Source organism: Dermacentor andersoni, chromosome 4, assembly GCF_023375885.2.
Source record: "Dermacentor andersoni chromosome 4, qqDerAnde1_hic_scaffold, whole genome shotgun sequence".
NCBI classification, from domain to species: Eukaryota; Metazoa; Arthropoda; class Arachnida; order Ixodida; family Ixodidae; genus Dermacentor; species Dermacentor andersoni.
In genome coordinates, this window is record NC_092817.1 from 4,999,846 (window position 1) to 5,027,016 (window position 27,171).

A 27,171-nucleotide genomic window follows, 5' to 3' on the forward strand; every position below is an offset into this window, starting at 1 on the left:
TAAAGGCACATCATGAAGTTGTACATGATGGGTAATTTTTTAATGAAGTTCACTGGCATATATCAGTCACCAAGGTAGCAAAAACATATCCACAGCCTCCTACAAAGTGTTGCTTTGAGACATTAGGCAGCATCAGTATCAATTCCAGTGAACCGCTTCGCTATTCAGAGCATGGCAGTTTCTTATGAACAGTTGGTGGAATTAGCACTGCTTCATGCACTTCAAGCAATTGCAGCATGCTGCGTGAGAACTGCTACGAAATGTAAATATCATTGTGATTGCAATGGAATAGGTCAGTAGAAAATAAAGTGAGAATAAAGTGAAGGTGGATATGTCTAAAGTGACTACTGTGGCAGAAAGAATGCATCACCAGGCCACAACAGTGCATGTTCATTGCAGGTAGTTTTAATCAGCTTATTTAAATGTCTTGAGCTTGCAGACATCAGATCCTAAGAAAAGGGGGTGGGGGCTTTGGCTGCAAGGTTATTAAAGATCCTGGTATTCCTGGTAAGTTGATGTATTACAAGTCTTCAAAACCCTGAAAAGAAAAAGTGAAGTGGTAATCAAAATGGGTGATAACTAAAGCTATGGCATGCACAAATGCAGCTACTCAGCATACACCAATTCGAACCAAAATAAGGCATTTCACAAAATATGGGACAGACCAATACTGTTCCAACACAGCTTTTGAAGACTATGCATACCAGTTGTAATTGAGAAACGGGATTTGGTGCGACAGCTACTGATGACAGTTTGCAGCTCTCCTTGTACCTGATAATGAAAGATTTAAAGGGACAGACAACCATTTAGAACATGAATTGAGATAACCCTGCTGATGGAAAGCTTGCCTATTGCACTGGTTCAAATCGGCCATGTTCTCATTAAATGTGGATTTATACTTTTGATTCGCCAAAAATATTGAAGGTAACCTGTGGCACCCTATGTGGCAAAAACAAGAGGCCTATAATGTGACCTGCTATTAGTGTATGTGCTTCCTGGTCTTTTCATTGGTATTGAAATGCAGTACAAATTTTTCTGTTATAAGCATTTTATAACTTGCAATGTGCAGATAGGCCTTTGTTTGTAGTGAGTACAAAAGTGGCGCTGCCTTTGATGAGTTGGCTTGGCTTGTTTATCGACAGCATAACAATGACGAGGGCCAGCCAGCCATGACGTAGGCATGCACTTAGTGGAAAAACCTACAAATATAACATCTGTACAACAATGCAAACTTATTGTACCAGCTTTTTATTTTCAAAAATGGCTTAAAGCTCAAAATGTAGGTGGTTAACCACAGTCACACTTCCTCTTGTGAAAGTAGAATGATGGGCGGCTTTCACAATTGCCAAGGTTAGTGATCGGCATTGCTGGAGGAGGGACTCTTTCAGAAGCTGCTCAAATCAAAAGTTATGATTACAAAATATCCATGTGCTCTTAGAAATAACCACTGCATCTATAAATACTACCAAGGGTGAACTTTGCATAGCCATAAAAAAAAATTAGGTCCTTTTAAATATTGTTTGTCAGTCCCTTTAAATTGAACAGGGCTCGACAAAATGCTACCAGGTGCAATCCACATCCCAATATACATCTATTTAAATATCTACAGCGGGATACCCAATGGCCCAAACTAGTAGACATTTTGTCTCATTGGAATAGTGCAAGTGCAATGCCACCTAGAACAAGTTTCAAGGCCAGAGCGTGATATACTTTAGTCCTGCTGCTGTGCTCTAGGAATTTCTGTATTCAACTCGTATGCCACTTATTGCAGAGGGCAAAAATTACACCAAGGTTGCCACCGAGGTGAGTCACTTGGCCCCGACAACCTACAATACCTACAGGACGGAAAAGAAGCGAAGGTCGAGTACAACATTGGTAAAGAGCCTGAAGACAAAAAATTGTCAACAGTGCCATTTGACACTCGGCAGCCGTATCTTGCATTGCTCCCAGGTTTCACCGTGGAATACGTATGAATCTTGGTGACAAGTTTGCATAAGGTCAGCCATGCCTGCTACATTTGAAAGGATGTTTTACGTGACCCTGAAGTCTACAATGCTATGTTATCACCTGGAGCTGGCTGAAAGAATGTGCATCTGCCTGGCCATCATGGCATTCCATGGCCATTCAGCTAACATTGTGCTCTCGTTCTAGTGCGGCTATGGCTCATCAAATACTGTGAACTTGTTTCATGCGTGGCCGTGGAGTGGAACACTATCTACACATCTACATCCCTGACAGTTTGAACAGCCAGTCAAGTCGCTCATTGACGTGCAATTTTATCCTTTGCTTATGGTACATCAAAAATTTGGTGAAACTGCAAATTTTTTTTCACACTGACGTATGTCTTGTTCTTAGCTATTGGTCTTTCACAGAAATTGCTGAAAAATCTGAAAGAAAAAATAGATGCATAAGGTTTGCAAATATGTTGCTGTGCACCAAGAACACATGACAGTTACATAAACTTCATCCATCTGAGCATCTAAGGTGGGGAAAGTTGTTATATTGTAATCAAGAACAATCCCTGGCTGTAGGCAGCAGGATTGCTAACAGCATCGAGTGCCGCAGTTGCACGACCTCAGACAGTGCTCAGCGAAGCGCTCTACCCGTCATCGGCCCGTCGTGTAATAAACCCCCTTTATGATTGGTGCAGGTACATTTACCAATGCGTTGACGACCCATCTCTAACAATGAAGGAAACTAGACGACATAGTTCTCGAGGCAAGAACTGTGGAAGTTTCGAAATGCCGAAGTCCTCGCTCCTTACCTGCTAATGTTATTGACATGTTTGTTGATACCAGTGCAGGTGTTTCTGTTATGGATGCCACAATTTGCCTATCCGTTCGCAAGGTAACGACGCCTCTTTCTGGATTGTTGCTTCAGGCTGCAAGTGCTCAACCGCAGCCTGTACAGCCCGCGTCCTGATATAAGATGTTATGTACACTATAGAATTTGTAGTGCTCTCATCGTGCTCCCGTGCAATTTATTCTAGGATGGTATTTTCTCTCTTCCCCCAACACTGTAATCGATTGCGCTCGTGCTGAGGTTGAATTCACCCAGCTCAGTGACCTCACCTTCATTGATCCTCATTCTTCTGCTAACCTTGTCGTCAAGGGAGACACCAATATACCGCCGTGCTCGTCAGCACTTGAACCAGTCTCATGGTGTACTATCTACGATGGAACGGTCTTCTTCATGCCGTCTGACCTTTCATTGTCCGAAAAGCCCTTCCTCTGCCTTTTGCTATTTTTGCCCTCGCCACTGGTCTCAGCACAATGCCCGTTTATATCCCTGCTCACATTGCTTCGTCACGAATGCCTTGGCCACGTCGAGGCCATCGACTCTATGCAGAGTGTATCCGTACCCAACAAATTGCCCCCTGCGGCTGTCCTTGACCTGAGCACCCTCTATGCTCCTGATGCAACATCTACATATGTCTTCAGCCCATTCATGGCCTAGGATCCGACACCCTTGCAGCGATCCCAGCTTCTTACAAGTCTGCAGCACTTCCAAAATTCTTTTGACGTCACACAAGCATTCTTAAACTGCACATCGACACCGACTCCCAGCGTATCCGCTGCGGAATGCCGCATCATTGCCGACTAGGCCGAAAACATGCTCAGTCGAGGCGTGATTAAACCTTCACAGAGCCCATGGGCTTCTCCTGTGGTACTTGTCACCAAGATAGACGGTTCCATACGCTTAAACAAGATTGCCGCGCATTGATGATGCTCTGGACTGCTTACACAAAGCCGAGTTCTCCTCTTCATTGAACTTGTGGTCAGGCTACTGGCAGGTCCTGATAGCAAAGGCCGATCACCCAAAAACTGCTTGTTACATCAGATCGCCTATATGAGTTCACTGTCATGCCTTTCAGACTTTGCACCATGCCTGCTACATTCGAAAGGATGTTTTACGTGACCTACACCGCCTTCAGCACGTACAGAGTTCCTTAACCAACGCCGGTCTGCAACTTAATTTCAAGAAATGTTGCTTTGCCGCATGCAAGTTGACGATCCTCGGCCACGTGTCCAAGGATGGCATTCTTCTGGATACCGAGATATTGCGGGCCGTCTGTGCATTTCAAAAGCCCACTACAGTGAAAGAACTTTGCAGTTTCATTGGCTTATGCTCTTATTTCCACCACTTCATTCGAATTTTTGCCCAGATACTATAACCCCTTACTTTACGGGACCCTGAAATGATTTTGATGATTTTCTACCAACTTACCAACAGTCGTTACAGTAGGTTCTCCTGATCATTAATTGACACATCTAAGTGCTCCACGTAAAGCGTGTAATTTATCATAAGGTTTTAAAAATGCACATCGCTGCCGATCTCTGCACACTGCTCGGCGGAATTTTAAGCCGCCCCTACCCATATGACGCCAGTGGGGCGAGCTATCCGATTGGCTGACCAGGGCGCGCGCAATGGATAATTTTTCCAACTTTATGGTAAACAAATGTTAGTAATACAGTAAAACCTCGTTAAGCCGTACCCGCTTAAACAGTAGTTCCGTTTTAAATGTAGTAAAGTGAAATCCCTGACTCAGCGGCCATTGAACATAATGCATTTTGTATCCGCATAAACCGTACCAGCTTGTCGCGTACGTATCAGTTAAAAAGTAGTGTTTTCACTTTTCGTCACGCGATCACGGCAGTACATCGTCCCCGTCGGGCGACCCCAGCAGAACAAGCCTCAGAGATCCGAACGGCCTCCAAGCGCAAACGCAGAGGGCGCTTGGAAGGGTGAAGCATTCATCCATCTCCCCATCCGAGAAGCCACATCAACATCACTTCGGCGCCGTGCCAGAGAGCGTTCTTTATTTCCTACGAGAAAGCGTTGCGACGTCGTGCAAGCTAGGACTCTCGTCATGCCGAAGCTCGGGCAAAAACACCGCGTGCTTTTAGCATTCAGGAAAAAATGGACATCGAACGTGGCATGAAGAAGTCTGCGCTGGCACGCGAAAGGGATTTACCTTTAACTACCGTGTGTGGCATATGAAAAGTTGTTCGGCAGTGCTGCTGCGACCGCGAAAAGATGTTGTATACGAGGTTCGACTTTTCCTTACAAAGAGGCGCTGGTGAACTGGTTAAAAGCAGCGCGGTCGAAGAACTTGCCTGTCAGCGGACCCCTACTTGTGGAGAAGGCTCTGGTTTTCGCTTCGCAGCTGAACCACGATGACTTTGTATGCAGCAATGGCTGGCTGGCGAGGTTCAAGGCGAGGCACGGCGTAAACACAAGTCTTTTCAGGATAAGGTGCCGCTGGCGACGTGGATGGGGCAGAACAATGGCAAAGTGGCCAGCTGAGGCACATTCTGACCGACTACGCGCCCGACGATATCTTCAATATAGATGAGTCGGCGCTATTATTCAAGCTGCTGCCAAACAGGACGCTTGCGTTTAAAGGTGAGACGTGCACCGGCGGCAAGCATGCCAAGGACCGGATTTCGGTTGCGTTCGGTGTAAACATGTCGGCAACTGAAAAACTTCCACTTCTCGTGATCGAGAAGTCGGCCAAGCCAAGATGTTTTAAAGGCGCCCGACTGCGCATGTCGCGCTTGATAACTAACCTTGCAGCTGTAAAATTGGTGTTTCTGCCTCCTAACACCACAGCGATTGCACAACCCTTGGACCAAGGTGTCATTCGGGCTGTGAAACAAGCTTTACAAAAAGAATCTGCTGCGCAGAATTCTTCTGGCCTTTGAGTGTGGCAAGATTTTTTCAATTGATCTGCAGGGCGCAGTTCACCTGCTCGAATACTCGTGGCGCCATGTTGAATCGGCGACTGTGCAGAACTGCTTCAAACGCGCTGGCTTCACGGTGTGTGCGGGTGACGCCGAGGATGCTAGCGACGCCGTCGACCAAGCTTGCGAAACACTGCTCGCCGAAGTGCTGGAGCGGCACGGTGTTACTCAAGGCATTTCTTTCACAGACTTCAGGGACATCGATAGCGATGTTCAGACTTCTCCGGATATGTCCGACGAAGCTATAGTTGCCTCTGTTGCCGAAGTGTCGCGTAACGACGGCGATGAGGACGACAGCAACAGCACGGGCGATCCAGGCCCGACAGTGGCAGAAGCTGCACGTTATGTCAGCCTTATGCGGGTGTTTGCCGAGAAGAGGGGGCTGGTGGAAAAGCTGGCTCGCGGCTTAGTGGGTTTGAGGCGGCTGTCGTTGCTGCCAGACCACTGCGCCATCAAACAAAGATCACAGACTTTTGTCGCCCAAAATGAATAAATAGTGTACGTTTTTTGCCCTTTCATTGCATTGTCTCAGAGTTCCGTTTTTGACAGGTAAGTGGGCGATCTCACGCTATTTCGGTTAAGCAGTACTACCGTTTAGTACGTACCTTTTCCGAGCTCCGGCCAACTACGGTTTAACGAGGTTTCACTGTAGTTGGAATGTTAGTTAATTTGTTTTTATAAAGAGAAAGTAACATAAGGAGAATGCACAAGAACAATATCCCAGTACACAGCAGGTGTCGTCTGCTTGTGTTACGTGCTCAGTCTTTGACGAGAGCTCCGCCATCAGTGTCGGTCTGTCTTTCCGCGAGCACTATGATTCGACTTTGTTGCGTCGTGGACTACAAACGTAGCAACTGGCAATATGTCAAGCTGCGACATCGTGTACCGCTGTAAGGCAGCAGACAAACGAACTGGCTGCTGCGCATCGGGTTGCCGCTATCCGATCAGCACCACGATTTGCGCGATTGCGGCCGTCACTTTACACCGGAAGATTACAAGGCCTGGCCGTGTCCCCTTGTGTCGTTTCAGGGGATGAACAAAAGCGCAATGGTGCAGCCACCTGTTGGCAAAAGCTCAACCAGACACAGTATCAGTAACAAAATGTATTCTTCTTTGCTGCTGGTGTAAATTTTTCGCAGGAGTGTAATCGTTAACACGTTTTTGCAAATGTTTAAAATGTTTTACACTGTTAGAGCAATATTAGCTCTTTCTTTGGCTGGTTAAGCTCTGCGCCAACGGGTGGCTGGACCATGGATACCGATCAGGTATGTCTACGCTAAAGTTCCTCCATCAGTTTGAGTTTGTCTCCACCGTTCCGTCGAAATTCGCAGCTCGCCAGTGGTTACCGGAATACCAGACATGTTCGGCGCTGCGACAGAATGCTCGCAACGCACGCTGCTTCGATAGTTCTCGCTTGGGGTCGAGGCCAAGCGGCTAGCGGAGAGGTTTCGTGTGGGCAAGCTCCAAAACAACCGGAAGTGGACGATGTGACGTCGCGTCGTGCCACAGAACCAGTGCAGGCGGAGCTTAGCCCTGATTGCTCAGCGAACGAGTTGAGGAGGGAACACATGGCTAGGGAGGAGGGTAACTTCTAATCGCTTGTAGCTCCATTAATACGTAACACTTCATTTAAGTTGCGGTGTGAATATTCTACTTAAACTATACCCTACGCGTCTACAAAATCTGTCCGAACCGTTTCTGGGGCCCTTTAACTGCTTCGTGGCGCCATCATGGCCCCTGCCTGCGACCATGCGTTCACCATCTTGCGCCGTCTTCTCACGACGGCACCTATTCTTTGTCGTTGTGACCTTCAAGCTCCTACTGAAGAACATACCGACGTAAGTGGTGTAGGCCTCGGTGCTATTCTCGCACAGTGTCATCCTGCTCAGCCAGAATACGTCGTGGCTTATGCGAGCCACGTACTGACCAAGGCGGAGGGCAATTACAGCGTCACGGAAAAGGAGTGCTTGACCATCGTCTGGGCGCTTGGCAAGTATCGCCTTAATTTATAAGGCTGCTTTTATGATGTAGTGACAGACTGCCATGCGCTGCGTTGGCTTTCGAATTTAAAAGACCCATCTGGCCGCCTCCATCTAGCTCGGCATCCTATCTAAATACATTGAGAAGGGTAATTAGTTTTTCTCGGCAACCACTGCACCAAATTTGACGATATTTGTTACATTTAAGAAAAACTTAAATTCTAGTGACTGCTGGTTTAGAATTTTTCATTTAGGTTGACAATTTTTTATTAAAAAATAGCCAAAATTTTCAGGAAACGAGACAATCAAGTTTAAAACTCTAACTGAACAATGAAAAATGATATCACAATTCTGTGAATTTCTACTAATAGCACATCTACAGCGGACAAAATTGATATGTTACACATGAATCTAAAAAAATAGTATTATGGAAATACGGCTTTTGCAGAACCCTTGTACACATCGTAACCAATTCACGTAAGATACAAATTGACATACCAAATGTGTCCGCTTTGACTGTTATAATAGATGCCGTTGACAGAACCACGATATATGTTCTTGATGCAGAGCTATCAGATTGTAAACGTCGTGCTTCTATTCTTTTCGAACTTCCGAATTTTTCGAAATATTTTAAACGAAATTCCAGCCCCAAATCGAAATTCTACTTCCAACAGACACTAGAATTTAACTTTCTCTCTCAAATGCAACAAATTTCATTAAAAGCGATGTAAAGATTATCTCAGAATAGCGTTTCTGTTTTACATGTATTTGACCGAGCTAAGCATTCCTCTTAAATAATTTGTCGAGGGATCAAATACATGAATAATAATTGCATTGCCAATGGTGCTGCAAACGAATTCTAGAACGCTACGCACTGTCAAAATAAGTAGAATGTCATCGTTCCAAAAATTGTGCCCAAAATAACTGATATCAATACTTCCATTTTATTGTCTATTCAATAAAGAAAATATCACACTATTTTTAGAACTATTTCAGTTCAAAAGCAGCAAAGCAGTGCATGCCGCTGATATGAAAAATGTAAAGGCCATGAAATGAACAAGTTTAGGACAAATCTGTTAATGAAACTTTTGTCATTCAAGAACAGTGTTTACATTATGTGCGTATGCAACGGCCAGTGAAAAATCTCGATGACGTTGGCATTCATTCCAATGTATTACGCAGGAGCAGCTGTCACCGGCTTTGTATCGTAATTTCACCGAATTATAGTCGCAATAGAGAGCACGTATAATAAGCAGGAGTTCTGCACAATATACAAGGGCGAGTCAAATGAAAGTGAGCCAATGCGAATATATGACAAACGGGGTACTTTATTTAAAAGTAGCCTCCATGAAAATTTAGACATTTGTCCCATTGACTAAGGAGTCGCGTGATTCCAGTCTCATAAAATTCCTTGGGTTGCTGCTTTAAAAAGTCTGCAACTGACTCTTTCACGTCATCGTCCGGCGCATATCTGGTTCCCTTGAACAGCTTTTTTTTTTTTCGGTTGCCCCAAAATGTGGAAGTCGCAAGACGTTGGGTCTGAGCTGTATGGCGAATGTTGCAGCGTTTCCCACTTGAACTTTGCCAGTTTTGTATTAAACACATCAGTGATGTGGGGACGGGCATTCTCGTGGAACAAGATGACCCCATCCGTCAATTTTCCACATTGTTTGTTTTTGATTGCAACACGCAGCCGTTCCGGCATTTCACAGTATTGGAAACAATTTATAGTCTCTCAAGATTTAGCAAATTCTATCCGTAATGGTCCCTGACGATCGAAGAAAAAAAAAAAGTCAACAACACCTTTCCAGCAGAAATGATGGCCTTTGCTTTCTTTGGGCGTGGTGAATTCGAATGTTTCCACTGTAAGCTTTGCCGTCGTGTTTCAGGCTCGTGATAGTGACACCATGGTTCGTCCCCAATCACAATTGCAGACAAGAAGTCGCCACCATCATTGTGATTGATACTGGATCAGATGAGTCAAGGCAGCGCCGAACCTCCCAGTTTTCTGGTGGTGGTTCGAAATCTTGGGCAGCCATTGCGCACACAAAAGCCGATAACAGAGATGTTCATGAATGATGGCGTGAACTGAAGCTTGACACACGCTTTGCCAGTCCGATGCTTATCCTCCGTTCTTGTCTCATCAGTTCATCAACCTTTGCAATTTTGTTGAAGGTGATTTCACGATGGAATTTAGCGCCATTTTGAATCGTTTTTGCAATTTTCACGTCCTTACTTTGAACTGTGTGCTCCATCGCTTAACATTGGCCAATGAAATGCGATGTTCAATGTACACAGCAGTCATACGGCGTCTAATTTCTTTTTGGAAAATACCTTCCGCAGTCAAAAGCTTCATGGCACCACGCTGTTCAACTTTTGGAGCTTCCAATGTGTCGCGCAACCATGTTCAACTGAATATATGAAAGCATTACAGAACCTTTATCCTCACACCTGCGTCTCACATCCTGTTCTCCCTCTCATCCCTCTCTTCTACGCACGTGCCTCGCAAATAATGAATTGAACTATTATTGCGTGGGGCGGGTTAGCTCACTTTCATTTGATTCGCCCTGGTGCATTACAAATGCAAAGATGCAATGGGATACACAAATGCGATGATAGAGCTTGATAAAGGGCAAGAAAGTGTCACTGGAAAGAAAGTTCACTGCACGTATACATGAAACCTCGCAACAAGATATATAAATATATCAAAAAAGTATCCAATAAATCTACGTATCTAAGAAAAAGTCACGATATATAACACGTCGAACAAGGCAAATAAACATGTTGCAAATCAGATTCACAGAATCCTAGATACCACCCCCATTCCATCCACTGGCCCGCCGATGTATCGCGCGCTACGGAAGACGGCTAGCTTGCTCTCCGCTTTTCTCCTTTGCGCACACAACACAGTCACCATCATCGGCTCACCCATTCCAGCCCCCCTCCCCTTGCGCTTTCACTCGCACATACAACATGCGGCGCTCGGTAACATTGTTATCGCTCTTGGTCTTTATACGAAACATGAGGGCGACGATGACGGCAGGAAAGCACCTGGAGTATCCATATAATTGCTATCGCAATAATATAATAAGAGTATCCGGCAACTGAAGCGTCCCATGACTCATTACTTTCCGCAAACGAAGAAGTATCAAAATCGAACTTTCACCATGCGACAATTCGCTGCGCCACAACAATGTACCTTTTTTTTTCCTTTTGTGGGGCGGGGGCACCGAAATGAAAATATGTTGGCCACAATCGAATGCCTATACTGCGTACCTAATGTGGCTACAGAAGAAATATAGAAACGTGAGACGCTTGGTCCGCCAAGAACCATACGCATACTGCTCGGTACCCTACACCGGCAAGACAAGGCTTTCTGGAGAGGTTGCGCTCAAGCGAACGCGGTGCAATCCGTTGAGTCCCCACAGTGATGGCAGCGAGCGACCTTTATTTCTTTTTCTCGTGTGGTAGCCAGAAAGCGTCGAAAACTCTGCCAGGCAAAAATCCACTCGGCCAGGGCAAACCGAACCGAAGTGCGCAGCGCGGTGGTCGAGGCAACACGAGAAAAACGCATGCACTCTGGCTGCCCGCGGGTAGGGTAGCGAGAACAAAATGAAGACACCCAGTGTATCCTCCTGAATAAAAGTCAAAGTAGAAAAAATAAGAACGTAGTTACCTTGGCTGGCTTTAGTGTCTTGACATGGGTGCTTTGGCAAAAGTGAAAAAATATTTTGATATTTTTTTATGTGACATGACGGCACAAATGAACCACCACAACGCTTCGTCTCATCGGACCTTGCTGCGTGCTTTGTCAACTTGTCTAATAGTGTGTTGATTTGGCTTGTCTCGTTGTATGTTCCGATGTAAGACTTTAGAATAGTCAATGAACCTTTGCCGTGAAATGTTTATAAAAACATTAAACCCACAAAGTTCCGAAATTGAAAATCTAAAGCACAACTTTGGAAATGTCAACGCAGCTTTCACATCAAAAGTTTGAGATTTATACCCATAAAATTTCGGAATTGATATCCATGCGCTCTGTGAGATGCCGCGGCGAGTCTGTTTGTCAACAAAACGCCCTTCAAACTTTGGGGCTCATATGGGGCTAATTGCTGTTATGCGACTCCCGGTACATAGGCGTTGCTGCGAAATCGAGCCCGAGTTCGCAATGTTCGCGGTGAAATGCATTTTAGAGTATAAAAATGACATTCTAGACAAAATCCAGAATGATTTTTGGCGCCGGAGGTTGCTTTGGTCGGCGGTGCATGGACAGCGCGAAAAAATTTCGGAGGGGGGCGGGGCTGAAGCCTCATAAGCCCCCCCCCCCCCCCCCCGGCTACACCCCTGTGCTGCACTCCCAGCTGCTACAGAGCAGGAAATCGCCTCTTTTATACTATGCTGTTTTGTGCTTGGTCATAGAGGCCCTCGTGAACTCTTCAGCGACCGAGGCTGCGCCTTCCTATCTCTATCGCCTGCAAACCAATGGTGCCACGGAACACTTTAATCGCACCCATAGTGACATGCTCACTATGTACATTGCATCCAATCACTCCAATTGGGACGTAGTCCTTCCATTCGTCACCTATGCCTACAATACCGCAATGCAAGCCACTACCAGTTTCTGCCCCTTCTACTTTATGGCCGTCATCCTTCTCATACAATCAATACCATTCTGCTCTGCCGACCAGGCCCATCAGAATGCTTGCAAATCTTGGACGCTGCAAAACAAGCTGAAGAATCTTGTCAGTTGGCCCGCTGGTTCACTGCGGACGATCAGAAACGCCTAAATGAAAACACATTGCTCGCAACTTGACTCCAACCTTCTTAGCAGGAACCCTCGTTTGGTTGCCCGCACAGACCCGCACTTAAAAACTTCTTCCTAACTACGATGGACCATACCGCATTCTGCAGCGAACTTCTCCCTTCAACTAACTCGTAGAGCCCCTGGCATGCGTCGTCATAACTGCAATGTTGTCCATGTCCTGCGGCCTCATCTTCAGACTAAGAATGCCCGGACGTAGGCAGGATTGCCAACAGCATCACGTGCCACAGATACAAGCTTATGTTGAATTCCAATGGTAGATCGCGCGCGCTCGGCCGGATCACGAACGGAGTGCGTCGCTCCGACTGAGGTCACTCTCATCTGCTCACACCATATCTGCAAAGGGAATGCGTGCGCTCCCGCGGGGGCACTTAGTACAGGAAAACCAAGTGAGAGGGCGCTACAATAGAGAGAGGAACAAGCGCTTGGAAGCGCAACCCACCACCCCATTTCACTGTCCATGTCAGAAGAATCATCACTCGACTTGGAAATTGTACTGTCCGAGTCGGAGCTTTCTAGGAGCGTGAACAAAATCGCACGGCGCAAAGCGGCGTCCATGTTTCCCATGTCGTCCATAGCTGCCCGCGACCGGAAACAGGCGACCGTGACAGGAAGCAGAGGCGGGTGAAGGAAATACGTCATGAGGACTTGCGGTCAAATCTGCGGATTCCGGCGGAGCAAATATTTTTGCTCCACGGAGCAATCCGGGATCAGCAGCTGGTCCCAATCTGCCATTGGAATTCAACATTAGAGACTGCTCGGTGAAGCTCTCTACCTGTCATCGGCCTGTCACGTAATAAACCCCCTTTATAGTATGTTGTGAATTTGTTACAATGTTTAAGAGGGTTTAGCAAAAGTCCCAGTTACATAGTAGTATACTTGAAGGCCATGTGTAATGCATACATTTTCCCTGCTTTATATATGTACTGTTAGATGCTGAGTAGTAACTGACATTTTTTTTTTCATTGCCGTGTGGATTTATATTTTGAGTTTTGTTTTCTGAAAATTTCCCCTTCTCAGAAATTGCTGGCAGAAATCAAAATTTGTCTTCCAAAGGTCGCTAGATTTCAACTTTTTCGTTGGCGCAGTGGAGAACTATTTCTCTGTTACCATGTGTTTAGGTAGGAGCCCTCTTGGTAAATTTTCCTCTTAATGGTAGTATGATGTAAAAAAAAAAAAAATACAATATGGCTGCATAATATTGAACTTGTATTATTTGGCTAGGAGTCCAAATAGTGCACAAGTCGGTAAATATTCCAAAGCTGAATAGCATATAAAATGGGAGGAAGGGTGGGCTTCTGGAGGATTTAAAGCCTGCCTTGCTGCCTTTCAAGGAAAAAAACCAAATACAACAAAGTACTTCAAAAGTGAATACACCGCCTACAATGACATGGTTAAATTGTGTGTGTCCGGTGGTCTGAGAAATGGAAAGGCGTGTTTCACCAGCACAAACGTAATGCCGATAGAGTGCGACTGTCAACACCGTTTTAAGAGACAAACGGCACAACTGCATAAGCCTACACAAATGCTGCAAATGTGTACTATATAGGCACAAGTGCTCCAGATTCAGCTTCACTGCAACCAGCATGATGACTTTTGTCTATCAAAATAAACAATATGGCAACTACTGTGAAGCAAACATGAGCAACAACATTGAGCTTGAGGGTATGCTTCTGAAAAAAATTACAAGGCAAGCAACTTTATTATTTGATGTATGGTAACAGATTGTTATGCTCATTTCTTTGTCTCAATTCGCACAGCCAATAGGAAACCCTCAAATTAATGTTCAGGTCCGGAGAGGTACAAAAGCTTCCTGATCTCAAAAGATGCTTACCTAAAGCCTGCGCAAAGCTGCAGAGCAGATGCTTTCGCAGTGCAAAACCAACGATAGCGATACGGTGCCCATAAATGCCCACATTAGAAAGATTGTTTTTTCGCAGGAAACCTTCCGTCGAGAGTTCCATTATCGGTTAAAAATGTAATGTGTGATTTATGTTCGCACGATATTGCAAGTACTACAGAAAAAGCTATGGCATTATGTTTAACAACCACTTTAAGTAGTCAAATCTCTCGAATTTGTTGCAATTAAAGGAAGCTCATTGAATGGAGTGTTTATGTGCAGTGCATGTACTGAGCTAACACGTGACGAGTTGCAGAAGTGCAGCTTAAGGGCAGCTTAATTCAAAATTTGCTTGCAACTCGCACCCAAACTTTACGGTAGATTCCACTGTATTGCACAGCTGCAGGCAATGTGTTGCAGTCATGGGAGAGAAGCATCACATGCCGAGCACTTTTAACGCCAGTGGCCACCTGGCAGAAGCTGTTGTAACTATAAAGGTGATGCCTCGGAGATTAAGCCATGCGCTACCTGATCATGAAGGCATTGGTAACACTATCAACAAGCTAAGCGGGCTTAGCAGCCATTGGCATACCGACTTCAACTGACGCCTTGCTGCTGTTGGCGTCGTAAAGTTTCATGCAATAATTACAAAAAAAAAAAATCATGGCATTTTACATGCCAAAACTACGATCTGATTATGAGGCATGCCACAGCGGGGGATTCCGGAAATTTGGACCACCTGGAGGTCTTTAACGTGCACCTAAATATAAGTACGTGGGTGTTTTCGCATTTTGCCCCCATCGAAATGCAATCGCTGTGGCGGGGATACAATCCTGCGACCTCTTGCTTAGCAGCCCAACACCATAGCCACTATGCAACCACGATGGACTACAATAATTACTAGAAAGAACTCTGGTGCTAGCTATTGTGTAAGGGAGCTTCAAGTGGGGCTCGTTTAAGTTCAGCCATCATGGGAATGATGGGTAGTACGTGAATTTGCCTAAACTTAAGTCATTTTCAACAATGTATCTCGTGGTAAATCGTTAAACATTAATAATGTCCAATGGCAGCAGCTGAACAAAGGACCTGTTACACAGAAGCCAGATATTGATATCATTACACTACAGACCCATGCTTCGACAGTGGCATAAAACAGCCATATGAATTTCTTGCGGGCAAGCCACGCAATTCAGATGCTTAGCGCGTTTTGATTTGGTCACCTGAACAGGCCAAACTGCTACAATTAGTAGGCTGTGTGTTCAGTCTTCTGCCCTTAGAAAGTAAAGATTGGTCTCAAATTTACGACAAGGAAAGCAGATGAAGCATAATAAACAAATCCCCAAGAATGTCCAAATCCACGTGCACAAAGAACAGAAAAATCCATGTACTATTCACAATTCCCATGGTGGCTGAATGTTTCCAGTGCCAGGGTTCCATCTAGTAATTGTATAAAAGTCTGTATAATTGACATCACCACATGTCATGGGGGAGTAAAGTGTGGCACCTACACCAACAAACATTTAAGTATGGTTGGTTACTTCATCGCCCCCCCCCGCCAAAAAAAATGTTGCAGAAATGGGAAAACGCCATGATGTTAGCTTTGGTGAGGTTTAATGACATGAACAGTGTGCCAGACCAAGCTGTGATTGAATTTCGGTAATTCTGAAGGGCCATCATTGTTCGTGACGGGAGAGTAAAGAATGCAATCGCCTGTGAATAGTCTCGCTTTTTTCAACATCATTGTTGAACTTCCGTTGATTCAACTCTGGTTAATTCGATCCCTACCACGGTCCCAGCTGATGCCCATACCTTTCTATGGGTGCAAACATCTGTTGTTTCGATCTCAAGATTCATCTTCGCCGAATAATTCAAACTTGACTGGTCAGCATTGCCACAATACAGCCATGTTATGCGGAAAAGCATAGCAAGACTGAAAAGGGGGGCCACCATCATAGGACATGGTACACACTCCTCAAATATACAGGTGCACACACTCCATTTCTGGTCACAGTATGAGCACCCTGTTGCCCAATTAGCACACAGGCAGCCATTCGAAATCATTTGTGAGGTTGCTGTCCCGATTGGAGCCCTCGATTTGCCTCCCATGTGTCTCCTATACAAGACCATTAATGGGGCTTTGTACAAGTTCCAATTATACGCACGCACGTGGAGAACACCACCCGTGTTTTGGAAAAATTGGAAAGAACAAGGTGGTAAGACAAAAAAACAAAGTCGAGGGGATGTTTCCAACGAGCAGAGGTTAGTCCAAAATTCTAAAGGCTTGTTGGTAAACTTATTAGGCATCTTTGTGTCCGTAATGTCAGCATGCATGGCATATGCTGCATGCTACGTGCCATGTGTGGCACTTATTCCCACTTGGTGTTTCACCGCAGAACACGGATGTATTGCGGCGAAGCGAAGTAATAGTACTGGCGAACAGAGAGTCAAGTTTTTTCTGCCATTTGCTTCATTTGACCAGCCAGATAGTTGGACCAGTTCCATCAGGATTGCATTAAGAAAAGACTAAAAAGCGCCACACACACCCTAAAATGTGCAGTATTCCCTGCTGCCATGAAAATTCCAACCCAAGATGAAAAGCACAAGCATATTCAGGTTTCCTCAGGATGACAAGCTGAGCAAAAAGTGGATATGCTAAATACTACAAGAAAACTTAATTCCTCACCATTCCAAGATGAGTAATATCAAACCCCTTTTAATCATTGTTGCCATACTTGCTTTTCATTATTTATCAGGTATGAAGAGCATTCATTCAGTACTCAAAATAACCTCTAGCTAACATATTGTGTGTCTTGCAGAAAGCTGTTACTTGCATGCAGATAAGTCTTTAGTATGTCTGCAAGCAAAATATTTTATACGAAGACATTCAGAAGACAGACCGTCAACAAGGTGCACAATAACTGCACCATTTCCCAGTGCTAGTAAAAAACGGATGGCAACTCTTCACATTTTGACACCTATGATGATGGACATACATGTGAACTTGTTCTTAAACATGCTGTGGTTAAAATACTTGCCCGATCTATCTATCGCCATGTTGTGTCCGGCGCCGGTGTTTGCCTTAGCGGCTCTGCGTACGGAGTCTAGTGGAGGCTCAGAAGTTCAAAATGCCCGTGTTGCATTTATATAAATATGCATGCAATATTTCCTGGTGACATCACGGTGGCATGAACCATCCCTCGGGCTGGCGACATTCAGAAGGCGGAGCGTTGTGGGCATGCCCCGCTCCTTCATAGGCTTTGCAGTGCAAGGCACTGAAGGAGTGGAAGCACCACGAAGGCTATTTGATTGCCAACAACTCCGCTTCTGCCAAGCGCATTGAAATGCTTTTTGTGACAAAGTATTAAAGCGAAGCTTTCTTTGCATCTTCCTTCAATTTCCCCACTACTGCAGCTGTGGTTGCTGCTGTCTGGCACACCGCGTAGGGAGGGGGGGGAGGGTTCAATGTGTTTTTACAGAACAGGAGTGAGTCGGAGGAGAGGCAACCCGACAAACTCGTTAGGACCCCACTGCGTCGAATGTGCACAATGCCCTCTGGAGCTCCCTGGGCGTCGCCACATTAGCCTCATGACAGCTGTAATTATCCATTACTCCCGTCAAAAGCATCCTGGAAAAAGCAGTTCTCCCCTTTCTACTAACACGCGAGTCCACCGGTGCACAAGGGACATAGATGTACCTTATTTACTCGCATAATGATCGCACTTCATGTAAAAAAAAATTGACGCAAATTCAGGGGTGCGATCATTACGCGGGTTAAATTTCCCGCAAATTTTTTTTTTCATCCCGGTTTGCTGCGGGATGACAACAGGTCAACAAATAGGCGGCTGCCGCTATACGTAGTGCGGGACACCAAAACAAAAATGGCGGCCAGCAGAGCAAGCCGAACACGCGGAACATTATTTTTTTTTTCTTCTCGTGAGTACATTACATGCATTGAAACAGTTTATTCCGTATCAGTAATGAATAATATAATTAATATTGGCAAGTTTGCAGCAATAACATAGCCATGTCCACTTTGAGAGGACAGAAACTGATGGGCGCGCTTAGCTGCCAGTGACAGAAACACATGGTGGACATGCTGCGGTATTTGTCTTCACTCCTATCCCAATACAGCACGTTTCCGCTAAGGGTGGGCGAATAGCTTAGCTGTGTTACAAGTGTCGGTGTGTGAATAGGAGACACTTCTAACGTAAACTTTGCTGCTATCGTTGCCGCTCGCGATTTGTTGTGTGTCCACAAGTACAGACGAGAAGAAATGAAAGGCGCCTTTTTTGTTGTCGACCACAACCATTATAAAGCCTACACATAATAAAGGCAAGCATGGTTGTAGCTTTCTTTTTTTGTCATGGAAGTGCGGAAAGTGATGAAAGGGATGAAATGGGGCATCTGCTTAAGAATGTTTGGTGCGTGCAGACCGCTTGGTTTGTCTTCAAGAGTTGTTCGCGTAGCATTCGACAGATGGTAAGTGCGATCATTATTAGCTAGACTTGGCACACGACGTATCGCTGCGGCAAGTTCGGGGTACAATCATTACACGGGAAATTTTTAAAATCGGATTTTGATGACAAAATTCGGGGGTGCGATCATTATGCGAGTAAATACGGTAACTGTAGAGAGGAGGGGGCAGTTTCCATACAAGGGATTGAGGAAGGGGAGGATAAGGAAGCGGTGCCGTGAGAAGGCAATAAAACGCTGCTAGTATAACACGACAGCGGTTGTTGGGAAGCTGTATGAACTTAAGTTCAAGGTACAGTACAGTACGTTTCTATTTCTGAAAAATGTCTGATATGTCAAGCGGACAACTTACGCAGGGTGTGCAGAAGCAGAGCAGCATTAATTAAAGTGCACTGTAGGGTCCAGGCAACATTACGGAAGGGATCGCATGTCAAATCAACACTTCTGAGCCCGCCGAGGTAGCTCTGCAGCTATGGCATCGATAGAGGTCGCAGATTTGCTGCCAACTGTGGCAGCCGCATTTCGGCTGGGGCGAAATAGAAAACGCATGTGCACTTAGATTTTGGGGCATGTTAAAGAACATCACGGTGTCAAAATTCAGAGTCAAAATTCATTTGTCCCCAACAACGACAAGATCGTCTGGCTTTAAGTTGGGCGTGCTGTGGTGAGGAGTGTGCAGAAACAGAAGACATTGTTTCTTCCTCCGAAGTAGCTCCTCCTAATGCTGAGCTCGCGGTCGAAGCTGCAGTGTGCTGGCACTAAGAGTAACAGTTTTCTCACTCTGTTGGCAAAGTGACGAGATGCTCACTGACTAAAAAGTGCTATGGCATCAGGACTTTTGTGGATGCAACGTCATTCTCAAAATAAGTGAGCAGACAGCAAACACAGTGAGTAGCTCATAACTGAAGCTGCTCCATTTCAGGCAACATTTTAGTGCGTCCTTAACCGTACCGATTACTCTCTGCCAAAAGCTTCCCCACCGTGGTGCACATTCAATGAAGTGCTATTGGATTTGGGGGGCACTGGCATAGTCCTGGTTGTTTTCGAAAAGGGAGAACAGTTGCTTGGCACTGCATAAAATGCTTTTATGTTGTCGAAGTGCATGACAGCAGAAATTTCATCACATGCTGCGAAGCACCTGAAGACAAGTAAAAATGCTTGTGCTGTTGTCTGGTCAACTCCAGGCGTACTGCCCTTGTCACAGCACAAGAAAAGACATGGATGTATACTTTTGCATTGAAGGGTGTTTCAGCACATCAGTAGATTGGCCCGCAGAAAATTCCTACCACTTATAGTGGTGCTGCAATTGCCGGTGTCAAGTCGATGAAGGTGAGCTTGGTTGGAGATGTCCTAGGGTCGCATACGACAGTGGTCAGGGTTGTGATGTCCCCTATACAATAGCAGTCGTGCTGCAACAACCCAAACCAGGGTGGCTGTACGTAGCGGTATTTCTTAATGGCAAAGTTGCTATTCTTGTGGTGCTTGTTGTGGTAGCTTGTGTCTTGCTCTTTGTTGAAGGTCTAACGAATGCCTTGACTCTGTCAATATTCTGGTGTTGGGGGTACAGTTCCGAGCATTGATTCACCAGTGTGGTGTTGTCTGTGCGCCGCCACGGTGGTATGAGGTGGAAAAGGGAGATTTTCTCAGCTGTGGTTGTAGCGGTGCTAGGGCAGGCTCCCAGTTGCCCTGACTGTGCAGTAAGTAGCGCAAGCGGGCAAATGCGTATGGGTCATCGTCCAAATCAGTTTCTACGACACGGCTGGTCACAGGCATGTTCCATACACGTTGACTGGCGACAAGTTTGGCATCACAGAAAATGATAAATATTTGATGGCGGTTGAGCAACTTGCGGTTCTAACTAGTCGTCGTTGGGGATTAGCTGACGCTGTGCCAAGCCTCGGTCTTGACACTTCTGTGGCTCCATGCGCTGCATTGGTGTGTTAGAGAATTGCAGGAAACTTGGTCTGGCAACAAGCATATCGACATCACCAAGAAGATAAGTGCCCTGTGCACATGACTGACTTGCATTGGTTTTTTTTGCATGTTTCATTAAAAATGTGTTGTATTTTTCAATTAAACCTGTGTGGACATAACATCAACACACTTTAGAAGTGAGATTCACTTACAACTTGGACCGAGGTTCGTCTGTAGACATGATACAAGAAGGTTTGGATGATCGTGGAGTTGGCAAGGCCTAGTGCAACCTATGGGAAAAGTAGAAAAAAAGTGAAAACCAATTTGTGTGCTGCGCGACACTTGCAAGGTGAACATTCCGATGTTATCTCTGCACAGTTCAAGCATGTCCTCCTGCATGGAGGCTTTACTCAAATAGAACAGAAAACTGTTTGAATTAATAGAAAAGAAGCATACTTTCCACGTGATGCCTGTTCTAATCAAGGTCGCTGCAGACTTCGACAGCGAAGACACCGTGTACAAGGCAGACGGTTGTCTGAAATTGTTGACACAATGGCGGTGTTGCATGGCTAGCCAGATAGCTTTAGGTTGGAGACGGCTAAGCTCCACATAAAAGGACCAGCTCAATTTTGGCTGCAAGCTCCTGTTGAAAACCTGAAGACATGGAGTGAGTTCAAGATTGCATTTAGGAAGGCTTTTGTCGGCGAGACCAGCACAGTAGAGAAATAGAAGCAAATGTGCACCCAGATGAAAGGTGAATTCACAACAGCATATTTCACGGAGACAAGGTGACTATGCAAGGCACTGGGCCTGGGGACACGAAGGAACAGATCTGCATAGGTCTGTAGTCCAGAGACACCTCTTGTTATCAGAAAAATTGCACAAATATGATGACGATCTGTTGGCTGATTTACAATGAATTGAAAGAATACAAAAAGCCAGGGTCCTGAAGGCATTGCAATGGGACAAGCCAGACAGTTGGCATGCCATTCCTCATTTCAAGCAATCATGCTAGAGACCTTGGGCTAGTTCACGCTTACCACAGCAACCAGCTACTGAGCAACATTCGTGCGGGATTGCCATGTGAAGGAAATAACACTAAATAGCCAACAGACCCAACTAGTGTGAACAAAGCTGCTGAAAGCCATCAGCGAGATAAAGGAAACAAACTGTGACAGGCGTAGAATTTATGCAAGAGACTGCACAACAAACATTGTTGGTAACTGCCTAGAGGACTACCAGCAAGAGTGCAGGTGGCACAGCTAAGTTTCTCAACACAGCGACAGTCATTGGCTCTTTCAAATTATCGTTGAGCTATCCAGGAAGCTCAGACTGCAATATGCATCACCCAGCTGTTTGGAACCAGCAGCATTTATGAGCCTGTGCACTCCACAGGAACTAAAAAAAGGCTGACATAGAATTAGGACATTATGTGCAGACAAGTGAAAGTGATAGTTGTTGACAAGGCATTGCTTGTTGACATGTTGGTTGACAGTACATGAAGAGATCAAGATCGCAGTGTACCTGCACATAGGGAATGAACTGAGGATTCATTAAGACAGATGAACTACCCTTTTGTAATATCAACCAGGCTCGGAACAAAACAGCTGAGGAACCGCTATAATGTGAAAGAAAGAGCTGTACTGCGGAAGATGTGTGTGTTGGATGAAGGAGGCAACTGCTATTGAAGATGAGAGACATCAAGCATAGTGGGGCTGATACAGGAGTACTGCTTTGCATTGAAGGCTGATAGATTGAAGTACCTGTGTCTAATGATAAGCATGAATACCCAAAGCTGATGAAGGGAAGTTTTTTCACATGGTGAACTGTTGCATGAGGACAAGTTCCTGTAAAAGCTGCACCTCAGCAGAAACCCATGAACAACAGCATGATGAACACTGGGGAGGACATCAATGTATAACAAAGAGAGGCACTGCTGAAACAGATGAATGAGTACGTACCAGGATTGCTTTGTATTGAATCTATCAGAGCTGCGGTGTACCAATGAACTCGAAATGTCGATTACAGAGGAACCAGTGTGTAGCAGATCATAGAAGTCAAATGCAGCGGAAAGTGAAGCAATCCAAGAGATTGTCAAGGAATGGAAGGCTACTGGCATTGTAACTGAGAGAACATACACCTACGCTATTCCTGTTCTGCTAGTAGACAAGAAAAATGGAGAAAGACGTCAAGTGGTAGACTATTGACAGCTCAACAGTTTGAGTGCGCCAGAATAATTGATGACCAGCTGCAACAATTCTCAGGCGCAGGAATGTTAAGTGTGTTGGACTATGCAAACATCTACCTCCAGATTCCTCTGAGAGGAATCGAACAGGACTGCATTCATAATTCCAGTTGAAACTGGACATTAGAGGTTGGACTGCGCAACATTTTTACGAGACACACAGAAGAGACACACACCACAGAGCTACGGTGTTTGGGCTAAGAAATGCTCCAGGTGCATTCTAGCAACTCATTAAAGTTTTTGGTTCTTCATGGCACACAGTGGCACTGTGATAAATGGATGACTTGTTGATCCCGGCTAATGACTGGGAAAACCTTCTAGATCACTTTAACCTCGTGCTCACGTACTGCGACCTTCCAAGTTGACCCTTAAGCTGTGTGTCAACAGGTGTTTGAGCGTTTGCGCCGCCGTTCGACGACTAACCAGGTGGTCGGCCTGGGTGTACCGACTGCTGTCCTCGCTAACTGACGCCTGCAGTTTGCAGTGATCCAATGACGGCGCGGGAATTAATACGGAAACAAACCGGCTGATGGCGCGGCAAATTCTCTCGTGTAACTGTTGAGCCCCGGTGAATTTTGCTTTGTATTTGTCATCGATCACGAGCTTTCAGATCTTGGCGATGATTTCAGTGAAGAACTGTCCTTGCCATGGAGTGAGAACTTGCAAGTCGGTAGACGTCGGTTTGGTCTCCTACAAAACTTCCGTTGCGGCGGCGATGACTCGGGAAACGGCGCTTCGATCATACCTTTCTTTGTGCGGGGTGCAGCCATCGTTCTTTTTTTTTTTTAATCGCCGATGCAAACACTGCAGAAACGGCTGTAGGAAATTACGGTTGCGAAGTTGCGCTGCATAATTTCTAATAGGACACACAGGTCGAAAACGCAACACACGCTTGTGTGTGAGATGGTCTTCCGTTCGTGTGTCCTGTCAAATACGCAGCGCAACCTCGCCTCCATGATGAAGCAACAAGCCTAAAATAGAGAGTTTTAGATTACGGGCTGCAAGCCATCGGGCACAATAAAGAACGCAAAGCGAGCTTAAAAGAACGCGAAGGACTCGCAATGGAGTTTACGTCCCCAAACCCAAGCTGCCCGCCCGCGATTTTACCCACGAAAGCCGAGAAAGGAAAAACGTGCCTTACCTGCGTCTCAACCGCCATTACCGTCCTGGCAATCGCAAATCAAATCGCCGCCGCAACGACGCATCGAGCAAGAATGTCCGAGTTCGAGAGTATCTTTCTCAAAAAAGTAAAAAAACAAGCATCTCGACACGTCACATCCGGTACAAACGTATTCACCTCCTTTCTCACCTCCTTTCACCTTGCGCATGCGCAGCGACCTCGGAGCACTCGGGGGCGATGTTCACGTCCATGCGACAAGCGCAATAGATCCTGACGGTAGCACTGAGGCACGATCAGCTGATCGAACTCCACTCCCCTGCGGTCTAGATACTTCCGGTACAGGACCCCACCTCTTTCCACAAAACGAGCATTTTTCTTGGCGATACCTTCCTTGACATTGCAGCGCACGTTTTCTAGGCTGCCATCCTTTTTTTGCTCGGCTATCAAAGTCGACCGGCTGACTTTTAGCAACCTATTAAGTCCATCTGACGTAGGCGCGATGAGCAAATCTGCAGATAGCTCTTCTAACTTTCCCGTGTCGGGCATTTCCTCTCCAGTATCTGGTGCCTTCAACGCTATAGGCTCAATTTTATTCAGTTCGGACGTGCTCTGAATATCAGCTTGCTGCGCCTCCGACCCTTTCTCATTGTTCGACATCGTCGGCCCCGCAACTACCGCCTTTGCAGCGAGCTCCCGAACTCTCGATCTGGTTAAGGCCTGAACGCTAGCCTCACCAAACAAAAGCCCCTTCTCGCGCAGGAGGTGATCGGACCTATTCGAAAATAGGTACGGGTACTGGGGGTGGGGGGGGGGGGGCGCATAGATGACACTGCGGCCTCCGTCTCAAGCTCTCCGAAAGGTCCTTCAATAAGCACTTTTGCTACGGGCAGACACACGCTATGAGCTTCCACGGCTTGCTTGATCCATGCGCACTCGCCCGAGAACATATCGGTTTCTACGTAAGAGGGGTGAACTACATCCATTCTAGCTGCGGAATCGCGAAGCACTCGGCACTCTTTCCCGTTCACGAGGAGGTCTCGCATGTAAGGCTCGAGAAGCTTCATGTTCTTGTCAGTGCTGCATAACGACAAAACACGACTTTTGTTTTTGTTTCTGGACACTGCGCCGAAAAGTGACCCGGCTTCTGGCACGTATAACACACGCGCGCTTGCCTCATCTCGAACCGCTTTCTGCGTTTGGCTTCGGCTGCCGCCGTCTCCTTACGTTCGGTCGGACTGCTTTCACTCGCATCCGCACTACGTGTGGATGCGAGTCCTTGCTCTCGTGGGTGTGAACTTCGGCCTCTCAAACTTGGAGCCAAATTCACCCTTTTGACCGTCCTTAGCTCCGCGAGCCCGACGCGTCACAAACTCCTCGGCTAGCTCAGCTGCTTTAGCCACCGTACTAACGTCTGGCCTATCCAAGACCCAGTACCGCACGTTCTCAGGTAACCGACTATAAAACTGTTCCAGCCCGAAACACTGCAGAACTTTCTCGTGGTCACCAAACGCTTTCTCTTCTTTGAGCCACTCCTGCATGTTTGACATAAGCCTGTAGGCAAACTCTGTATATGACTCACTTTTGCCTTTCTCATTTTCCCGAAACTTCCGACGGAACGCCTCCGCTGATAGCCTGTACTTTTTTAGCAGACTCGATTTCACTTTGTCGAAATCCTCTGCCTCCTCTCTCTTCAAGCGAGCGACTACGTCGGCCGCCTCGCCGGGTAACAAAGTGAGCAAGCGCTGTGGCCACGTTTCCCGAGAGAACCCCTGCTTCTCGCACGTTCGCTCAAAGTTAACCAGGAACAAACCAATGTCCTCTCCAAGCTTAAACGGCCGCATCAGGTCAGTCATATTGAACAATACTCGTTCTCCTGCACCGTGTGCCTGACTTTCATTACGAGCGCGTTCCATCTCCATCTCGAGACGCTTCATTTCCAAAGCGTGTTGACGGTCGCGCTCTTTTTCTTTCTCTTGTTGCTCTCGCTATTTCTGTTTTTTACGTTCGCGCTCATCTTTCTCTGTCTGTTCTTTACGTTCGCGCTCCTGTCTTTTTGCCGTCTCCCTCTCCTCAATGGTATCAAGGCATTCCGACAGCTCGATCGTCATCCTCAGCTTCTAACTCAAGAATAGCCCTTAGCAGTTCTGGTTTTCTGAGCTTGTCTGAGACATCCAGACCCAACTCTCTTGCAAGCTCCGGCAATTTCGGTTTGCGCAACGACTTCCAATCCATGGCTGCTCTGAATGCTGCTTTCTCTACTGCCTACTATTGTCTTGCCGCAAACTAACCCGGCAGCAACGACAACCACAATTACCAGCTCTGTTTCTGACACTAACAAAAGCCTGGCAAAACTCAGAAGAAGAAAGTCCCGCACTCACCAAACCTCGCAGCCAAGAATTCAGCGCAGTCGTTCCGCTGCAGGCAACCAGTCATCACACAGGGCTCGTTGCACTGCTCCCGGATGGTCGTTGTGCTGCTCAGCATACAGTCGACCGCATATCTTCGCTGCTGGCCTCCGTTGTCGCGATCTCACCGCTGGCAGCCAGTTGTTGCACTCTGGGTCGCAAGCCCCAAGGGTAGCGTTGGCCTAGCGGCCTGGGGCACAACTGGAAGCATTCGAAGGTCCTGGCAAAGGATGAGTCGATTGCTAACAGAACAACTTGTTTATTATAGCATCGCAAAAGAGCGGCCGGTCAGGTCGACCGAAGTGGAGAGACGGGAGACCACGTTACTCGACGGAAGAAATCGGAGCCTCACTCGGCGTCAGTGGGCTGCTGCTTTTATACTCTCGGAGTCGAGGGCAAGAAGGAACGGCTCGCGATGAGGCGCACGTGACGGCGCCGCGCGGACACGTTGAGACTAGAAGGTGACGCATCCGCCGAGCCGGCGCCGGTCAGACCTCCTCGCTTCACAGTTGGGGAGCTCCTCTCCCCGGCTGCCGCGCTTTGACAAGCGTGGGCACCAACATGTACACACACGCACACACGAAGACACGTGGCATTGAAACATGCCTGGACGCGCTTGGCGGGGAGGC

The 27,171-nt window shown here is 46.4% G+C and overlaps 1 long non-coding RNA gene across 1 annotated transcript; it reads right to left on the minus strand.

Annotated features, from left to right (window-relative positions):
- Positions 1 to 383: 383 nt before the first annotated feature.
- On the minus strand, positions 384 to 24,246 carry LOC129381858 (uncharacterized). Its single transcript, XR_011893766.1, has 3 exons — positions 24,159 to 24,246; positions 20,985 to 21,062; positions 384 to 538 (listed from the first exon to the last, which is right to left on the minus strand). It is a non-coding gene; the product is annotated as an uncharacterized lncRNA (long non-coding RNA).
- Between the last annotated feature and the right edge of the window lie 2,925 nt (positions 24,247 to 27,171).